Here is a 19,717-nt window from a genome sequence, read left to right on the forward strand (position 1 = left end):
GCAGGTATATATATATATATATATATATATATATATATATATATATATCACTTATCAATTAATCACTTAACTTCTCGTTAGTCATCGATTTGCTCGAGCGGGCACCAGTAACGTCTCCATTTGTCCCTATCGCGTGCTAGTGTAGCCCAATGGCATCTGTTCGCTCCAGGAACATGAAGGGCCTCAAACCGATCGTTCATGATCTTGACGAAGAAGTCTGACCATCTGGTAGGTGGGCGGCCACGCGGTCTTTTGACATCCTGTGGAATCCAGTTGATGACTCGAGTGAACAACTTGTAGATGACAGACAATAGGCAGATCGGGCGATAGTTGCCAATGTCAATATATATATGCCAATATATATATGTCCGTGCTTCGTGCAAATAAAGAGAGCGAGAGAGGAAGTGAAAACAATATTGTTTCCAGTTGCGTCCCAAAGGCCTGAACTGCCAGGGGGACACTTAGCAGAGGAGGTGAAAGACCCGCATTGGAAGACAGAGCCGAGCACTGGGATTCAAACCCGGTGGCCGCTGCAGTGGCATGCGTGAGGCCAGCACAGGGTGGCCACCCGAGCGTGGCAGCCTGCAGTCTGTGGGTTGTCCCTGCAGCGCCTGCAGCCAGGCCCGGGCGATCGTCACGGCTGAAGTGCGCAGCCCCAGCAAGGGCCCCCACTGAGCCCCACACCGAGGAGCGGGGTCCCCGCCAATGTGTGTGTGGCTATGGGAGGCGTGTGTGGGAGTGCTCCCCCGCAGCGAGCAGCCACAGAGAGGAGAGTGACTGGACTTTGCGCGACGGCTTCAGGCTCCAGCCCGTGCAGGGGAGAGGCCCGGCTCTCCCTCAGCACGACCCCACGGTCAGTTGCTCTAGGACCCTGCTACCGAACCCACCCCACGTCTCTGCCACAGCGTTGGCAACCCTGACAGAGGTGGGGTGAGGAGAAGGAAGTAAATTAAAAAAAAAAATATATATATATATAGCGGGAACTTCTAGATTTCTCTTTCATCATAATGAGATGTTGGTGGTAGACAACGAAGATAGAAACTGCAGGCAGTGAGCCACATCTATTCAAATGTAAACGTCCGATTCGGGTTGTTAGGCATTCGAATGAATCAATGCTCTTGGCCAAGATTGTGTTGACAAGGACACCAACGGCTCCAACACCTCTTTTATCGCATGTTCCGAGGAACAATTCGAGGAACAAGAAGGCCTTTGATTCTGTTGAGATGGAAGCGGTCATGGAAGCCCTAGCCAATCAGGGCATTCAAGCCCAATACATCAGGATCCTCCGTGAGCTGTATTGCGGATTCACTACCAGGATCTCACCATTCTACAAAGAAGTGATCGTTGATGTCAAGAGAGGGGTGCGGCAGGGTGATACCATTTCACCGAAACTCTTCAGTGCCACCCTCGAGAACATCATGAGACGACTGGAATGGGAAGGAATGGGAGTGAAGATAGATGGTCGGCAATTACACCACCTCCGCTTTGCTGATGACATTGTTTTAATAACACCAAACATCAGCCAAGCGGCACAAATGCTGGCCGACTTTGACCGTGAGTGTGGAAAGGTAGGACTACAGCTGAATCTTACGAAGACAATGTTTATGAGAAACAGCCTCGTTCCTGACGCCCCATTCGCTCTCAATGGAACGACCATCTCCGAATGCAACAGCTATGTCTACCTAGGTCGAGAGGTCAACATGACAAATGACCTGGCACCCGAGCTGCGCAGGAGGAAGAGAGCGGCTTGGAACGCCTTCAAGAACGTCGAAGAAATAGCTAAGAGGACGAAGAACCTCCGGCTCCGGGCACATCTCTTTGATTCCACTGTTCTTCCTGCATTAACATATGCCTCAGAGACCTGGGCCCTACGCAAACAAGATGAGAACGCCATTCAGGTCTCCCAAAGAAGAATAGAAAGAGCTATGCTTGGAATATCACGTTTCACTCAAATGAGAGAACGAATCCGGAGTTCTGACATCCGTCGACGATCAAGGATCAGGGACGCTGTCTCATTTGCCAAGGTGTCAAAAATCAGATGGGCTGGTCACGTAATGAGATTTAAAGAGACCGCTGGACTAGAGCTGTTACCGACTGGATTCCACGGGATGTCAAAAGACCGCTTGGCCGCCCACATACCAGATGGTCAGACTTCTTCGTCAAGATCATGAACGATCGATTTGAGGCTCTTCATGTTCCCAGAGCGAACAGATGCAGTTGGGCTACACTAGCACGCGACAGGGACAAATGGAGACGTTACTGGCGCCCGCTCGAGCAAATCGCCGACTAACGGGAAGTTAAGTGATTAAGTGATATAGTGGGAAGGGCATCTGCCTGGCACACAGCCGACCCGGGTTCGATTTCCAGCATTCCATATGGTCCCCTGAGCACTGCCAGGGGTAATTCCTGAGTGCAGAGCCAGGAGTAACCCCTGTGCATCGCCGGGTATGACCCCCCCAAAAAAAAAGTGAAGGAGGGGGGCTGGAGCGATAGTACAGCGGGTAGGGCGTTTGCCTTGCACGTGGCTGACCCGGGTTCAATTCCTAGCATCCCATATGGTCCCCTGAGCACCACCAGGAGTAATTCCTGAGTGCACGAGCCAGGAGTAACCCCTGAGCATCGCTGGGTGTGACCCAAAAATTAAAAAAAAAAAAAGTATCTCTTCGGAAATAACTTTGCAATGCAAAAAGAAAAAGTACCCGATTGAGAAGAGCTTTCTGCACAGGGCGAATGGCAGATGCTGAGCCATCCAACAGTGACTCAGGAAAAGAGAAGTGGGGTCATGCAGTGGAGGGCAGAGGGCACGGAGCTGAACCAAGACACCCCCACTAGCGCTGACTCTGGACTTTGCGCGGCCACGGCTTCCTTTGGACTGGGCGGCTCGCTTTTCAAATTAGGAGGAAGGTCATCTTCCCTAATTGCCTGAGAGCGGGAGTGCCCACACGCTGAGGGGGGCAGCCGCCTAGAAAAGGGACTCAGCCCCCCCTCCAGAATGGCTTGTTTCTTGAGCACGCCATCCCTTTGTGAAGGGCTGGGTTTAATCGGAACTGGTGAAGGAGGATTTGCTGCAGGTGAGGTGTCTGAGGAAGTCTCGGGGTGAGGTCAGGAAGTGGCGACTGGCGCTTACGGGGTTTGCCTTTGTGGCTCCAGCCCGTGCAGGGGGGAGGCCCGGCTCCCCTTTGTGAGCGATAATCTACATAAACCCGTCTGGGAAGCATCCTGTTGGAGCCTCCCGGCCCAAAGAGGAGCGGCTACCAGCCCAGCCGCCGCCTTCACTGTGGAACACAAGTCTCTGTCTCTCGGTGGGTCTCTGTCTCTGTCTCTGTCTCTGCCTCTGTCTCTGCCCCGCCCCCAGATTTCTCTAAGTGAATCTCTCTAAATACAACCACTTGCTAAAGCGGCCACGAGAAAAAGAAAATAAAAGCGGTCACGAGAGAGAGTCGACCTCCCCACCCCCAGCCACCCCTCAGTGTCTCCTGCAGGATGTGGGTGCATCCTCGGCCCCCCATGGAGGAGCCCAGGGGTGGGAGGGGGTCCCACTGCCTCTACACCACCCAGTGCATCTGTGTCCTTGGGGCTGCAAGCATGTTTGACCTCGGGACTCTATTTCCCACAGGGTGCTGTGAATAAGCCCTTTTGTGTCTGAGCAATCCTCATTCTTTTTTTCTGAGGGAACAACTGATCACTTTTGGTTTGAGGTGAAGACATTGTTGTCCTGGGGGCCAGAACAATAGCGCAGCGGGGAGGGCGTTGGCCTTGCATGTGGCCGACCTAGGTTCCACTGACCTCCCATAAGGTCCAGGAGTCCAGGAGTAATTCCTGAGTGCTTGAGCCAGGAGTAACCTCTGAGCATCACCGGGTGTGGCCCAAAATGCAAAGACAGAAAGAAAGAAAAAAAGAAAGAAAGGAAGGAAGGAAGAAAGACATGATTGTCATGTCTTCTTTTTATTAAGGGTGGCAGGGGGAGGGCACACCCAGAGGTGCTCAGGGTCTTATACTCCTGCCCCAGTGCTCAGGAGGTGCTCCTTGGCAGTGCTCTGGGTTGAACCCAGGCCTCCTGCATGCAAAGCGTGTGCTCAGCCTGTTGAGTCATTGCCCTGCCAGGAGTCTTTCTGTTCTATTGGCAAACCAGTACAAATCTGATAAAAATATGCTTTATCAGTTTATTTTACATTTCAAGAAAGTCCACCTTTCCCATTTGAATGCGACATCATCTCAATTAAGTGGATTTTAGAACAGTCCTTAAAATGGAAGGCAAAGGGCCTGGGAGCCCACGCTCTGCCTGCTGGACCCAGGATTGAGCCCTGCACACCCCGTGGGCCCTGGGCACTGTCAGCAGCGACTCCCACGCAGCCTGGGAGCAACGCCGCTGTGACCCCCCCCAAACCCAAACATTAATGAAGGGTCGGAGTGATAGGGTGGACAGCGGGGAGGGCACTTACCTTGCATGAGGCCAACCCAGGTTCGATTCCCAGCATCCCATATGGTCTTTGAGCACTGCCAGGAATGATCCCTGAGTGCAGAGCCAGGAATAAGCCCTGAGCACTGCCAGGTGTGGGCCAATCCTCCCCAAACCAACAACCAAAAGGTAAATGAAATGATAAATAAAAGACAGAATGAAATGATAAGATAATAAAAGGCAGAGTAGAAGAGTTGTAACACTATCTAGAAAAGTGTCAGCTACTTTTGTTTTGTTTTATTTTGGGGCCAGACCTGGTGGTACTCAGGGTTTGGGCTGGAGCGATAGCACAGCGGGTAGGGCATTTGCCTTGCACGCGGCCGACCCGGGTTCGACTCCTCCGTCCCTCTCTAAGAGCCCGGCAAGCTACCGAGAGTATTCTGCCCGCACAGCAGAGCCTGGCAAGCTCCCCGTGACGTATTTGATATGCCAAACACAGTCACAACAAGTCTCACAATGGAGACGTTACTGGTGCCCGCTCGAGCAACTCGATGAGCAACGGGAAGACAGTGCGACAGTGCTACTCAGGGTTTACTCCTACGTGCTCCGAGATCACCCCGCAGGGCTCCGGGCACCAGATGGGGTGCAGGATGGGAACTTGAGGTGCTGCGTGCAATGCAATTGCCCTACCCACTGTACCCTCCAGCCCCTACGCACAGCTTTCGTTTCTTTGATTTTGCAGAATGGCAGAATGCAACGTTCAATTGAACATTTTTGTGCGTCGTCTATAATTGTTTTTCCACCTGTCTTCTCCATTTTTATTAGTCCCCTCTGGGAAATTCCTTCAGGGTTTGAGTAATTATTTTTTCCCTGCACTGATATTAATAGTTTTATTTATTTTGAGTGCCAATAGTTTTTGTTTGTTTGTTTGGGGGTCACACCTGGCTATGCTCAGGGCTTGCTCCTGGGTCTGTGCTCAGGGATGACTCTTGCTGGGCTCAGGGGGACCCTGTGGAGTGCCGGGGATCACAGCTGGGCGGGATGAGAGCGAGGCGAGCTTCTTACCTGCTGTACTATTGCTCTGGCCCGGGTATCATTAGTTTTATTCCTTAGAGGCTTTCCATTTTTCTAGGTTACGAAAAGCCTGTTCTTAAGCCTTTTCCCCATCCTCAGCTTATAATAAAGGATGAAAAGCTTATTTATGTGTCTTTATCTTTGAACTGATTCAAAAGTTAGTGCAAGAAGAACGCCCAAGCGTCTGGGTTTATCTGGGACCATCACGTGCGTATACACATGTCTATGTATACTGAAGTTCCTCCATAGTGTAATAACATGGCATTGGGGAGGGGGGTGTTTATTTTGGTCTGGGGTCACCGCCTGTTATTTTGTTCAGGGGTTACTCCTGGCGGTGCTCAGGGGACCATATGGGATGCTGGGGATCGAACCCTGGCCGGCCACATGCAAGGCAAACACCCTACCCGCTGTGCTATCGCTCCAGCCCCCAGTATAATTAATTTTTTTAAATGATTTTTATTTTTTATTTATTTATTTTTTGCGTTTTGGGTCACACCAGGCAATGCACAGGGGTTCCTCCTGGCTCTGCGCTCAGGAATTACTCCTGGCGGTGCTTAGGGGACCATATGGGATGCTGGGGGATCAAACCCTAGCCGGCCACATGCAAGGCAAACCTCCTACCCGCTGTGCTATTGCTCCAGCCCCCGGTATAATTAATTTTTATTTATTTATTTATTTTGCTTTTTGGGTCACACCCAGCAATGCACAGGGGTTCCTCCTGGCTCTGCGCTCAGGAATCACCCTTGGCGGTGCTCAGGGGATCATATGGGATGCTGGGAATCGAACCTGGGTCGGCCGCGTGAAAGGCAAATGCCCTACCCGCTGTGCTACCACTCCAGCCCCCGGCATAATTAATTTTTTAAAAACTCTTTATTTTTGATCTGGCAGCACACCTGAAACCCCACATCTAGTCCCAGCCAAGATCCGATTTGGCTTCCGCATCCGCAGCGGAGTTTAGCCTGTTGCCCTATCTCTTAGGCCGACTTTTCTACCTAGGCTTCTTCCTGCAACTCACTTGCACTGGATGGAGTAACAGTAATCCTTGTGTCCTCTTCAACGACTTAACTAATGCAACTTTCCTTTGCAAACGCAAACCAGAAAATCTCTGAATAGCAGCTGCGAAGAGGAAGGCTGTGTCATCCTGAACCGGCACTTTCCAGCTCGTCCACACACTCAGTGTATTGCCAGAAATGCTTACTACGCGAGTGTGAACAATCCGTTTAAAACCTTAAAACGGTTCACAGCATTGGCCTTTTTAAAAATGGGTTGGGGGGGTGGTCACACTCTGCCATGGGGTGCTGGGGGGTTCCTAGGGGTCCCAGGAGTTGAGCAGTCGTGAGCTACCCGCAAGGCAAGCGTCTTAACCCCCGCGCGCAATCTCCCTGGCGTGCAGACGGGTTGGGGAGGGGGGCACAGTCTCTGCGACCTCCCTTCCAGGAGTTGTGGGACCTGGGCCGAGCGACAGGACGGCGGGGAGGGCGCCTGCCTCGCGCGCAGCTCGGCGTCCCAGCAGCTCCTATGGGCCCCCGCCAGGAGCACGCGCGCGGGGCATCACGCATGGGACACCCCCCTCCAAAAACAAAAAACAAAAACCACCAAAACTGTCACGCCCTCCACTTCCCCTCGTTTGCAGACCTCGGTTTCTATTTCTCCCTCCCCGGGCCCGGGCCCCCAGTTCCCCGACCCTGCGTCCCAGGGACCCCCCACGCTCGCCCGTGGGGGTGGGCGCGGGGCCCGGGCCGGTGTGCGCCGGGTCCCCGCGTGCCGTCCGGGGCTTATCGGCCGCCGCAGCCGCGCCTCGCCCGGGAGGAGCCCGCGGCCCCGAGCGCCGATAGCGGGCCGGGGGGCGGGGCGGGCCGGAGCGCGCGGCCGTGGGGGGCAGCCCGAGCCCCCAGCCCCGAGCCCGGCGGCGCCCGAGACGCGCGGCCCGAGTCACGCCGGCGGCGCCGCTTCCTCGGGGAGGTCCGCCGGGCGCGCTGGCTCCTCCCGCCGCCTATAAAGGCCGCGGGCTCCTCGCCGGCCCCGCGCGCACCGGCAGCCCGGCCCCGCCGCCCGACCGAGCCCGGGTAAGTCGCGGGGTGCCAGGGGCGCGCGGGGTGCCGGGGGCGCGGGGTGCCCGGGGCGCGGGGCGCGGGACTGGCTCGGGACGCGCGCGGGGTGCGCGTGGGCTCGGGGCTGGCTGGCGCGTGGTCCGCAGGGGGCTCCGCGCTGGCCCGGGGAACACGCGGGACTCCGGGCTGGCGCGGGGGGACACGGGGGACTCCTGGGGGACGCGGAGCGCGCGGGGGGCTCGGGCCGCAGGGTGCCGGGTGCGCGCGGGCAGCGGGGTGCGCGGGGGGCTCGGGGCTGGCGCCGGTTGCGCAGGGGACTCCGAGCTGGCACGGGGGTCGCAGAGCGCGCGGGGGGCTCGGGGTCTCAGGGTGCCGGGTGAGCGGGGGTCTCGGGGCTGGCGCGGGTTGCGCAGGGGACTCCGGGCTGGCGCGGGGGGTGGCGGAGCGCGCGGGGGGCTCGGGCCGCAGGGTGCCGGGGGCGTGCTGGAAGCGGGGTGCGCGGGGGTCTCGGGGCTGGTGCGTGGTGCACAGGGGGCTCCGCGCTGACCGGCGGGACACGAGGGGCTCCGGGGGGGTGGTCGCGGAGCGCGCGGGGGCTCGGGTCACAGGGTGCCCGGGGTGCGCGGGGGCCTCGGGGGGCGCGGGGCGCGGGGCCTCGCGCGTTCCCGGGGCAGGGGCGCGCGCGGAGGGGCGGGTGCCCGGGATAGGCGGGCGCGGGGCGCCCCGGACCACCCACGGGCAGTGCCAGCCCGATGCTTCCGAGGGGAGCGTCCCCCCCACCGGTGCCTTTCTGCCTTCCGAGTTCCCTGCAGTCAGTTTGTCTGCAGTTTGGGGGCGGTTTGCCGAGGCTAAGCTTGTGGCGGTTCTCGTGTGGCCGCTGAGTGTCCCCCCTGCTCGTGTTGGGCACCCAGAGGGGCCCGGGGCTTCCTCGAGGGCCCTGCAGGCATCGCGCAGCGGGTGCCCTGAAGGGAACTGGACTGCGTTGCGTGCGGGCGAGTAAGCGTCTTCATCAAACCCACTACTATCTCCCCGGCCTTCGATTGTTTACTTTTAATTATTAACCTTTGAAGTTACAATTTCATCTTGGGGCTGATAGATAGCCAGTTCCGAAGGCAGGAGCTGGGTCCCGGGGCACACCTTGGTCCGCCCCGCACTGCGACTGAACTCGTGCCAGCACCCGGCCGGGAGCGGCCCCGTAGCACCAGAAGAAGCCCCCAAACCAAAAAGAGAATCATGTGATCACAATGCTAGTTAAAGGGAATCCTGGAAAAATTAGAATAGTGCAGAACGGGGCCCCGGAGCCTGATAGGACAATGCGGAGGGCGTTTGCCTTGCACACACCCGGCTTCTGTTCCTGGCATCCCTTATGGTCTCCTCCGATCATCCCCAGGAGTGATCCCTGAGGGCCGAGCCAGGAGTAACCCCTTAGCACCCCTGGGTGTGCCCCCTTCCCCCAACAAAACAAAAGAATGCACAATGATAAGACTCCAAAATAGAGAATAAAATCTAGCAGTCAAATTACCCCAAATATTGTCTTTGTGTTTGTTGTTGATTTTTGAGTCACACCCGCGGTGCTCAGGAATGACTCCTGGCAGGCTGGGGGGACCGTCTGGGATGCCTGGGATTGAACCTGGGGCCCTGGCGAGCAAGGCCTACCTACACCTTTCTCCCTGCGCCATCTCTCTGCTCCATTTATGTGAATTTAGCGAGTGTTTAGGAAGCATCTGCAGAGACCTTCGGAATTGCAAATGGGAATGAAAAGAGCAAGGAGCAGATGTCCTTGGGAAGGTTCAGAAACAGGCCTTGGTGTGTCCTGGAGGCAGAGGGACTCAAGGGTCTCGATCTTCGCTCCTCCAGTGTCTGCCCGTCCCTGTCATCACCCTTCCCTCAAGTTTCACAGGACACCTGTTGGAAGCCGAGGACGTGTGTGTGTGCAGATGTCCTGTTCATGCTTGGAGGTTTTGTTTCCATGCTCAGGGCTACATCTGGCGGTGCTCAGGGATCTTTCGGAGGGACTGGGGCACCCGCGAGCCAGGGATGGAACCTGGGTCCTAGCTGCTGTGCTATCTGGCCCCTAAGCTTGGAGACTGGATTTATAGAGGGAATGGTGGATATCCTGCTTTTTTTTTTCCTTTGTGTTGCTGGGAATTAAACTTGGGTCTCCTGACTGCAAGACAGCAGTTCCAACTCGAGCTGCATCCCTAGCCTGAATATCTAATGTGTTGAGCCCATCTAGTTAGTTTATGGATAGAAATGAAAATTAAAAGCAGAGAATAGTAGTGTTGGAAGTTAGTCGTACACCGGGTGAAGGAATTGCAGTGAAGTTTTCCCAGAAAGCTGGGATGAAATCCTCCACGGCCAGAAACCCATTGAACTAATATTGAATTTCTTGTGCTTTGGGTTTTCACTAGTGTGTGGACTTGCAACCCAGTTGAGCTCGGTACTTGCTGGGAGAGGGCCTAGTGGGGAATTGGGTCCAGACTATGGCACGGTTCTGCCTTGTCATTTCCCCTTCGTTAAGTTAAAAGGTCCAGGATTAAGCCGAAGGCTAAATTATTCCTTTGGTTTCTGGTTTGTTTGTTTTCCTTTTTGGGTCACACCCGGCAATGCACAGGGGTTACTCCTGGCTCTGCACTCAGGAATGACTCCTGGTGCTGCTCTGGGGATCCTATGGGATGCTGGGAATCGAATCCTGGTTAGGTGTGCAAGGCAAATGCCCTACCTGCTGTGCTATCGCTCCAGTCCCATAGGCTAATTTAAATCTGTAGCACTGTAGCACTGTCCTGTTGTTCATCGATTTGCTCGAGCGGGCACCAGTAATGTCTCCGTTGTGAGACTTGTTACTGTATTTTGGCATATCGAATATGCCACGGGGGAGCTTGCCAGGCTCTCCAAGAGGGGCGGAAGAATCGAACCCGTGTTGGCTGCGTGCAAGGCAAGCGCCCTACCTGCTGTGCTATCGCTGGAAAAACTGAAATTAAATCATACTACGGAAGAAAAATGTTAACAGGAGGGTGAAAGTGGATTTCTCTAGGAAGCAGAAACAGCCGAGAGCTCTCCTCCGTTTGCATACCTTTGAGGTGAGTGTCTGCCAGAGAGGAAAAACCTGGAGACCAGGAGACTTCTGAGGTGGGCCGGACAGTGTCGCCTGGGGCCAGGCTGGAGGGCCCAGCTCCCAAGGAAAACATAGCCGAGATCCTGAAAGGAAGGACCTTGAAGCATTTGTTTGTTTTGTTTTGGGGCCACACCCTGGAATGATCAGGGTTTATTCCTGGTGGGCTCAGACGACCTTCTGGGATGCTGGGGATTGAGGCGGGCCAGTACCCTCCCTACCCATTGGACTATGGCCACAGCCCCGGAGGAAGTCTTTCTTTCTTTCTTTCTTTCTTTCTTTCTTTCTTTCTTTCTTTCTTTCTTCCTTCCTTCCTTCCTTCCTTCCTTCCTTCCTTCCTTCCTTTCTTTCTCTCTTTCCTTCTTTCTTTCTTTCTTTCTTTCTTCCTTTCTCTCTTTCTTTTTCTTTCTCTCTCTCTTTCTTTCTCTTTCTTTCTTTCTTTTTTCTTTCTCTTTCTCTCTTTCTCTCCTTTCTTTCCTTCCTTCTTTCTCTTTCTTTCTTTCTTTCTTTCTTTCTTTCTCTCTCTCTCTCTCTCTCTCTCTCTTTTCCTTCCTTCCTTCCTTCCTTCCTTCTCTTTCTCTCCTTTCCTCAGCTATCCCGTATTCGTTTGGAATCCCTTAGGGCAAGACCATTCAAGTTTCAGAGTGATGGAAGGAAGTACGTGTCAGTGTGAGTGTGTGTGACTGTATGATGTGAGCCAGTGTGTGCTGGTCTGTGAATGTGTATGAGATTGTGTGAGTTCATGTGTATTGGTGTGGGTGAATGTGTGTACGGATGGGTTCTTTTCAGTGTTCATACGTGTGCTTGTGTGTGTGTGTGTGTGTGTGAGAGAGAGAGAGAGAGAGAGCGAGAGAGTGCTTGGTGCATACTGTGTGCACGAGAAACAGCCCCTCTCATTTCATGCACACCCCAAGCCTGCCAGGACGTCCTTTGAGCCACCTTTTCCTGGGGAGGTAGTTGTGAGGAAGAGTGGCAGCTGACATTCTTCCCTCCCCTGTCGTTTTTGCATTTTGCTCCTGGCTCATTCATCGCTCAGGGGGTCACTTCTGACCGTGCTCGGAACCCTGCGGTAGCGAGAAACGAACCCAGGTCTCCCAAATGCCAAGTCTGCACATCAGCCTGTTGGGCTGTCTCCCGGCTAACTCTGCCGCCCCCTTAAAACACTTCATTAGAAGGAGTTGATGGAGGCTCGGAGGTGTCCACCCGCGGCGGTCAGCCGCTGCTCCCCAGGTGGAGCCTGTGATCCGTATGCTGTACAGGGATTACAGCCAGGGCTGGCCGCATGCCAGCAAGTGCCTCATTTCCTTCCAACGCTGCCCCTTCCCCTTCCGTTTCAAACAACATGCCTGGTATTCGACAAGGAGAGGTGTCAGTGCGGGCACACGCGTGGTGTTGGAATGACGTGCGTGAGATGCCATCATGAGCAGTATTAAAAATCACAGAAGCCAACTCAATAATAGTCATTAAAAAAACACTAGCCTGGGGGCCGGAGCGATAGCACAGCGGGGGGGGGGGGGGGGGGGGGGGGGGGGAGGGCGTTTGCCTTGCACGTGGCTGACCCGGGTTCGATTCCCAGCATCCCATAGGGTCCCCCGAGTACCTCCAGGAGTAATTCCTGAGTGCAGAGCCAGGAGGAACCCCTGTGCATAGCAGGGTGTGACCCCCAAAAAAGCAGCAAACAAACAAACTAGCCTGTAATTTGGCTTCATCTTTTTCTACTTAATATTTTTATATTTTCTAACAAGTACATATAGCAGCTCATACATCCATTGAGGGACCAGAGGAGTGTATGAGTTGAAGGGAACAGTGGGGGCTAGACCAAGCTTGGGCCCGCTTGTCGTCCCCGGGCCCCGAGAGAGAGGGCGGCAGGCAGGGTGCTTGCTTGGCAGCAGACTTGGGCATCATCCCTGGCACTGCCTGCTAAGCTTTCTCTGCCATCTCCCCGAGCCCTCAGGAAACCCCACAAAACTAACCCCAAGCCCAACACTCTGTGACACTCGTTTGTTTAACGGCTTTGGTGATGAAGTGACTTCATCTCTCTGGACTCCGTTTGTTGAGGGGGCAGGAGAGGCGTTGGGATAAACGCCCTCCGTATTTGATTTTATTATCTGGTCAATGACGCACCTTGAAATCAAGGGTGGACCCATGTCCGGTTAGGAGTGGCGAGAAGGCTCAGCGTTCTTCTCTGGCCCTTAGGGTCTAGGCCACTGACAGTGAGACTCTCAGCTAGTGCGAGAGGGATGACAGCGAACTAGCCTCCAGGTGTCTAGCTCAGTCACCAGCTTTTGTCAAAAGGGAATAATTCTGCCCGAGTGTGTGGGACAGGGGCTGGAGCGATTGCACAGCGGGTTGGGCGTTTGCCTTGCACGTGGCCAACCCGGGTTCGATTCCCAGCATCCCGTAGGGTCCCCCGAGTACCGCCGGGAGTAATTCCTGAGTGCGGAGCCAGGAGGAACTCCTGTGCATTGCCAGGTGTGGCCCCAAAAGAAAAAAAAGTGTGGGGGCCAGAGAAGACCGTCTGCTTTACTGCTGGAAATGAATACGTGCACTTGATCTCCTTTGCTTACAACAGGACAGTTTTCACAATCAATGTGCCGTCGTTTCTATTTCCCCCCTTCCCCTCTGTTGGCTGGCGGCAGCACTGCGTTCTGCGGAGCGTTTGCTCACATGGCGGGTGCTTGTGGGGGGCCCTGGCGCTCACAGTCGTGCTCTGGGGGTCCCGAGTGGCACCGCGGCCGAGTTGGCTGCTGGCGTCAAAGACAGAGCTGGCATCGATCTGCGTCCCGCCTTTCTCCCCCAGGCTCCCTCTTGGGGCCCACAGCCTTAAGATCACTGTTGCACTGTCCACTGTCCTCCCGTTGTTGATCAGTTTGCTCCGGCGGGCCCAGTAACGTCTCCACTGTGAGACTTGGTTGTTACTGTGTTTGGCATTCGAATACGTCACGGGGAGCTTGCCGGGCTCTCTGAGAGGGGCGAGGAATTGAACCCAGGTCAGCCAGGTTGGCCTCATACAAGGCAGACGCCCTACCCGCTGTGCTATCGCTCCAGCCCAACCTAAAATCACGAATGAAATCTATATTTTTTTAATCTCCTTATTTGAACTTCACGAGCTTCAAAATCTGACGTGTTTCTCCAGGCACAGCCCCTTGCTTTAGACCCCCTAGTTCCAGCCTAGGGGCTGTTCCAGGGCGCGGCCATACAGTCATTGGTTGCTTTGAATGAGGTCCATGTGGCCTTGAAAGATAATTGGTTGGTGTGCCTCTTGCTTTTGGTTAGCAATGGCTGGTTTCTGTCCCCTCGCTGTTGTTCCTGAGTACAGAAGAAGGTGGGGGGTGGGGGGGTGACCCCACAAGGACTGGCATGCATGCTTTTCAGGTTCACTGTGTCCCTTAAGCATCGCTGGACATTCCCCTGGCCACTGCTGGGTATGGCACAGCAAGGGGTGGGGAGGCAGTACCGAAGAATGAAACGGCGAGAAATGCACACATTTAGTTGACCGTGTTTGTCCATTCCTCTCTCTGGTACACACCTTTGGCGAGCAGGGAGGTCCAGGTCCGTCTGTGATGATTCTGTGATGCTGTTAGGTTCCTTTCCCGAATGGCACCGGATAAAGCACGTGCCCGGAAACGGAAGAGCAGCAGACGAGTCCAGCCAGAGTGTAGTCTAGGGGTGTCACTGGCATGCTCGGTCACTCACCCACTCTTCCAGCTAGCCTGGGGGTCCATCCCACACACGCACCCTTAGCTGCCCGGTTCCTGCCGCCCTTCACCTCTTCCTTGCGTTGTATCTGACCTCACAGCATCTCTGCCCGAAGGGGTTCGCTCTCCTGTCCAGCCCGGAGATGCAGCCAAGGGAGTGAAATTTTTCTCTTTTCTTAAAATTGGTTCTGGGGACAGACCTGGCCGTGCTGAGGACTTACTTCAGGCTCTGCTCAGGGATCACTTCTGGCGAGGTTTGGGGGACCGTGTAGGGTGCCCGGGATCCCACCCTGATCTGCCTCCATTCTGTCTTTCTGGCCCACCTGGGTTTGAATTTTCCAACACTGTAGCACTGCACTGTCCTCCCGTTGTTCATCGATTTGCTGGAGCGGACCCAGTAACAAAGTCTCCATTGTGAGACTTTGTTGTTACTGTGTTTGGCATATTGAAGACTTCACGGGGAGCTTGCCAGGCTCTGCCTTGCAGGCGTGATACTCTCGGGAGCTTGCCGGAGGAATCAACCCCAGTCAGCCACGTGCAAGGCGAATGCCCTACCGCTGTGCTATCACCGCTGGGCGGATTTTTCCAACACAAAAGCAAATTGCTTTTTCCCTGTAAATTCCACCTGCACAAGAAGAGGTCTAGAGAGAGTGCTTGGCAAAACAGTCTACAGACAGAATGGCTCCTGGGGAGTGCTTCCCTCTTGGTTCCGCCGGGAGGTGACACCTGCAGTGAGTTCAGCTTGCCGTTCTTGCAACCCGAGGAAGCAGAGAGACCCTCAGGTGTGGTTTTCCCAGGATCCCTGTGTTTGCGTCATTTCAGCTCATTAGAAACACGCCCAGCCTCCAGGGAAGGCGCCTTTGGAATGAGTGTTACTTGACTAAACCACATTTCCCCAAGAGCAGGACCTGGGTTGCAGATCTTGCTGAGGAAACTGATTCGAACACGATGCTTCCCTTAGAAGCCCTGAAACGTATCGGAGACATCTCCTTATTTATTCTAATTTTTTTTTTTTAAATTTTGAAGTAATTTTCAGACTTACCAAAAAAGTTGTCAAAAAAGCAGCACAGAGGGGCTGGAGTGATAGCACAGCGGGTAGGGCGTTTGCCTTGCACGCGGCTGACCCGGGTTCGATTCCCAGCATCCCATATCGTCCCCTGGGCACCACCAGGGGTAATTCCTGAGTGCAGAGCCAGGAGTAATCCCTGAGCACCGCCAGGTGTGACCCAAAAAGTAAAAAGCAAAAAAACAAAAAACAAAAAACAAAAAACCCAGCATCACTCGGACACTCGTCAGAATTGGTTTCTGTCTATGTTTTTGGGGGGTGGTGGTGTTCAGGGCTTCCTCCTGGCTCTGCTCTGAGGGATCACTCCTGGTGGCTTCTGGGGGGACTAGATGCCCTGCAGGGGGGCTGAACCTGGGTCAGCTGTGTGTGAGGCAAACGCCCTACCTGCTGCATTATTACTTGGGCTCCAAATTAGTATCTTCACGCTGATGGAGTGCTGATGGTGGAGGTAACTCTGTGAGGCGGAGAGGAGAGGCTGTCTCTGGCCCCCTGTCACCCAGAGAAGGGCCCTGACGGTTGCGGGTGGGGGGGGGAGGTATCCCTGCTCTGCACGGGCCCTGCCCCCACCAGGGACACAGGCAGGAAGAGCCAGGAACTGTTCTTTGCGGGAAGGAAGGTCCCGATCTTACCCAGGAAAGAATTTCAGGAGAGAACAGTGAAGTCTGGAAAACGAGTTTATGGTGGAATAAAGGGAGACCAGAGTTAAGAGACAAGCTGGCTAGAACTCTCCGGAGCGGAGGTTGGGGCGGTCGATGGCCTTTTTCTACCCCCACTGGGCCTGGTGCTGCCTCTGACCCCAGGGTATAGCCCCCATCCCCCTGACTTCCGCCGGATTCTGCATCTCAATGGCCCTCCCAGCTGCTGGCTGGGGTGCTGGGGTCTTAGTCTCCTGGGCCTTGGTGCCTGCGGGCTAGCTCAGGTTTCCGGGTCTGGGTCCCCCCAAAGTTCTCACCGAGGGTCCCCCCCCATTCCTGTCTAGAGCAATCCCATAGTGTTACTAAACTATGGGCTATGGGCTCTCTCAGTATTTTTTTCCCCCTTTCACTGCATCCCTTCCCCGCCCCCCCGCCCCCCCCCCCCCCCACACACACTTAGACTAGCATCTCATGTCCCATTTGATTGTGTTTCAACCCTGTTTTTTTTTTCCCCCCAAGTGTTAAAGCCCCTGGCTGGCTAGTTACTTTGACATTTTTCTGGCTTGGGGCCCAGCAGTGCTGGGCGACCCTTTGCCCGGTCTTGAGACTAAACCTCTCTGTTTGGGCGTCTGCCCCAGGCAGGTGCCCTACCTAACCCCTGCGCTAACTAAACCCTTTAGTATTTGTGTAGACCGTCCCTCGATTCCTGTTCGTTTGTTTTTCAGGTGGTGCGATTGAACTTGAGCTGTTGTGCCGGTGGGGGAGGGAACAGAAGAAGAAATTCTGGAGTATTTAGGGCCCTCGGAACCCGGGGTGTAGCTGCCTCTGAGGGTCGAGAATGTGGCTTAGCAGAGAGCACTCGCCTCTTATTTGCAGTTACTGCATCAACAACTTGCTGTTTCAGGGCTCGAGCGATAGTACAGCGAGGGGCGGGGGGGGGGGGGGCGGGGGGTGCGTTTGCCTTGCACGTGGCCAACCCGGGCTCAATCCCCAGCATCCCATGTGCTCCCTGCCCCCAAGAGTGGTTGTGTGGGGAAAGGAACCCAGGCTCTTAAACATCCTTTCATGAGGACTGATGGCGTAAGGGGACCTGTGAGGAGGCAGATGCGCCCAACACAGAGGCCCTGGTTGGCGGCTCCAGTCTGGGGTCAGTTGTGTTTCGGAAAAGGATGCAAGTGGGCCCGGGGGACCGGCGCGGTGGTCCAAGCTTTCCGGGCCCGCTGCAGACCTAGTTTAATAATCCCTGGGTGTGGCCCACAAACAACAAAAGAAACGGGGTGACTAGTAAGTTCCAGAGCCGGCCACTGTGCACCCAGTGACCTGGGAAGGAGAGTGGACCCCAGAGCTAGACTCCTGATTTTCTCGACTGGGGGCCGCGGCCTTTGGGTGCCAGCCAGCCTCCCACGGAGGAAGCGGGGGGCGTGGTTGCTTGCCTTTGAAACGTAGGGTTACTCTCTGCTCTCCCTGCCGTCTTTTCCATATTCTTCACCCCTTCCCTGGGTGGCGCTTTTACTTTCAACGGCTCCTAAGTGCTCACCGGTATTTGCATCTCAAAGGCCAGTTTTCTGCTTCTGGGCACCCTAGGGGCTAATGACTAGGCAGTTTCTTTAACTCAGGTTCCCTCCCCCCATCCACCAGGCCTTATTTTACCTCCAATACCAAAGTCACAAAGATTTCAAAACTGCCAGTAACATGAAAACCTAGCCCAGGTCTACGTACAGACCCACACCTGACACAAAATATATATGCAGTTGTTTTAGTAACATAGCTTTGTTGGTGAGGACTGCGTATAATCTGAAAAAAAAAAAAAATTGTTGACTACCGAATGTAACCTGCCCACAAGGCAGAGTCTGGCAAACTCCCCGTGGCGGACCCATTATGCCAAATACCAGTAACAATGATGGGTCTCATTCTCCTAAAGAGCCTTGAATATAATCTCAGGGCTAGGATGAAAGAGACGTTAGTTGGGCCTGCTCCTCGAGGCAATCGACGAACAACCGGATGGTCATGATCGATGGAGTTTTAGGAGTCCTTCCGTCCTTGAGTAACAGAAAATTAAAATCTATATTTGTGCAAGTCAAATATCCTGTAGATATTAGAAGTTGGATTTTAAGATCCTACCGCAGTTTGTGAGAATCCTTTCATTTGCTGCCCAGGGCTGTCCCTTCCTCTCCGGGTCCTTGCTCGGGGGTCTGTCCTGGTGGAGCCGCTGCCTTCAAGACAGGTGTCAGGGCTCCTGGACCTGTCCCTGGTGGGTGATGCTGTTTAGATTACCATACGGTTTACTACCCTCAGGTTCCTTTTTTAAAAATTTTTTAAAAACAAATTTTAAATTTTAGGGCTGGAGCAATAGCACAGCAGATAGGTTGTTTGCCTTGCACATGGCTGACCCAGGTTCGATTCCCAGCATCCCATATGGTCCCCTGAGCACCACCAGGAGTGACTCTTGAGTGCAGAGCCAGGAGGAACCCCTGTGCATTGCCGGATATGACCCAAAAAGCAAAAAAAAAAAAGAAAAATTATAAGGCGGTTCACAATATTTGATTACAGTTCATATTCAAACACCAATTCCACCACCATTACATCTTCCCACCACCAAAATTTGGGATGTTTTTATCCCAAGCCCCAATCCCTGTCCCGAGGCACAACCGAAATAATATATATTTTGTATTGTCTGTTATGGAAAACCGCTAAAAGTGCTACCAAAAAATATCCATAGAGGAGACAGTGTTGAAGATTGGTCTGTTTTGGCAGGAGCCATTAAGACATCCTTTAGGATATCACTAACATTGCCTTGCCAGTCACTGTCCGGCCTTTAACTTCCTTTCATTCCACTCCACAAATAGCCAGTTTCACTCCCAGACAAAATTCTTTCCCCGCCAGTAGCGCCATTGTTTTACACAGACACCCGACTCACTTTATATTCAGAATTGTTCTCATTTCCACAGACTCTGATAGAATTCTTTGAAGGCGTAACTTTTTGGGCCTTTTAATTTTTTTTTGGCGGGGGGGGTCATACCTGGTGGTGTATAGGGGTTACTCTTGGCTTTGCACTCAGGAATTACTCCTGGCGATGTTCGGGGGACCCTATGGGATGCTGGGAATCGAACCCAGATCGGCCGCGTGCAAGGCAAACGCCCTGCCCTCTGTGCTATCACTCCAGCCCTCCAAAGGTGTAACTTTTAAAACCAGAACTTCTCCCTTCAGAATCACAAGCAGTTGTGAAAACTGTTTTTATATCTGCATTATTAGAAGACTTACAAATAAACTCTTCCTTAAAGCATCATTTTTCGAGCGACGCCCAAAGTTTTAGGCCCAAAGTCTGATAATGAGTTTTTCGTAAAATGATCGTGATTGTCCACAAGTTCTTGTCAGTATTGTTTTTCCTGTGCCTGGGCTCCACTTCAGAATGTGAGACCGTTCCCAGCAGTGCTCAGCACTCAGAGAGAGGGATGGGGTGAGCTGGACCTCGGGGTATAGCCCGCCGTCCCAGTGGTGCTGGAGTGGGGAGCATTGGAACCACCCGCACCTGGCAGTGCTCCAGGCCTACCCCCATACACCCCAGCTATTGGCCTGGAACTAAACCATGACATTTCCACCCCTTTTCATTTGCTGTTTATTTCAGATTATTAGGATTTGAGGTCAGATGGGCGGAAGCGATAGCACAGCGGGTAGGGCGTTT

General features: G+C 54.0%; 1 protein-coding gene across 1 annotated transcript in view; it reads left to right on the forward strand.

The window, feature by feature from the left end:
- Positions 1–7,379: 7,379 nt before the first annotated feature.
- ABCG2 (ATP binding cassette subfamily G member 2 (Junior blood group)) overlaps positions 7,380–19,717 on the forward strand; it is a 67,715-nt gene continuing 55,377 nt past the window's right edge. The window contains exon 1 of the mRNA XM_056111300.1: positions 7,380–7,539. The gene's annotated coding sequence lies outside the window, so the exon portion shown is untranslated. The remainder of the gene's footprint in view (positions 7,540–19,717) is intronic.

This window comes from Sorex fumeus, unplaced genomic scaffold (assembly GCF_029834395.1).
Source record: "Sorex fumeus unplaced genomic scaffold, SorFum_2.1 ptg000013l, whole genome shotgun sequence".
NCBI classification, from domain to species: Eukaryota; Metazoa; Chordata; class Mammalia; order Eulipotyphla; family Soricidae; genus Sorex; species Sorex fumeus.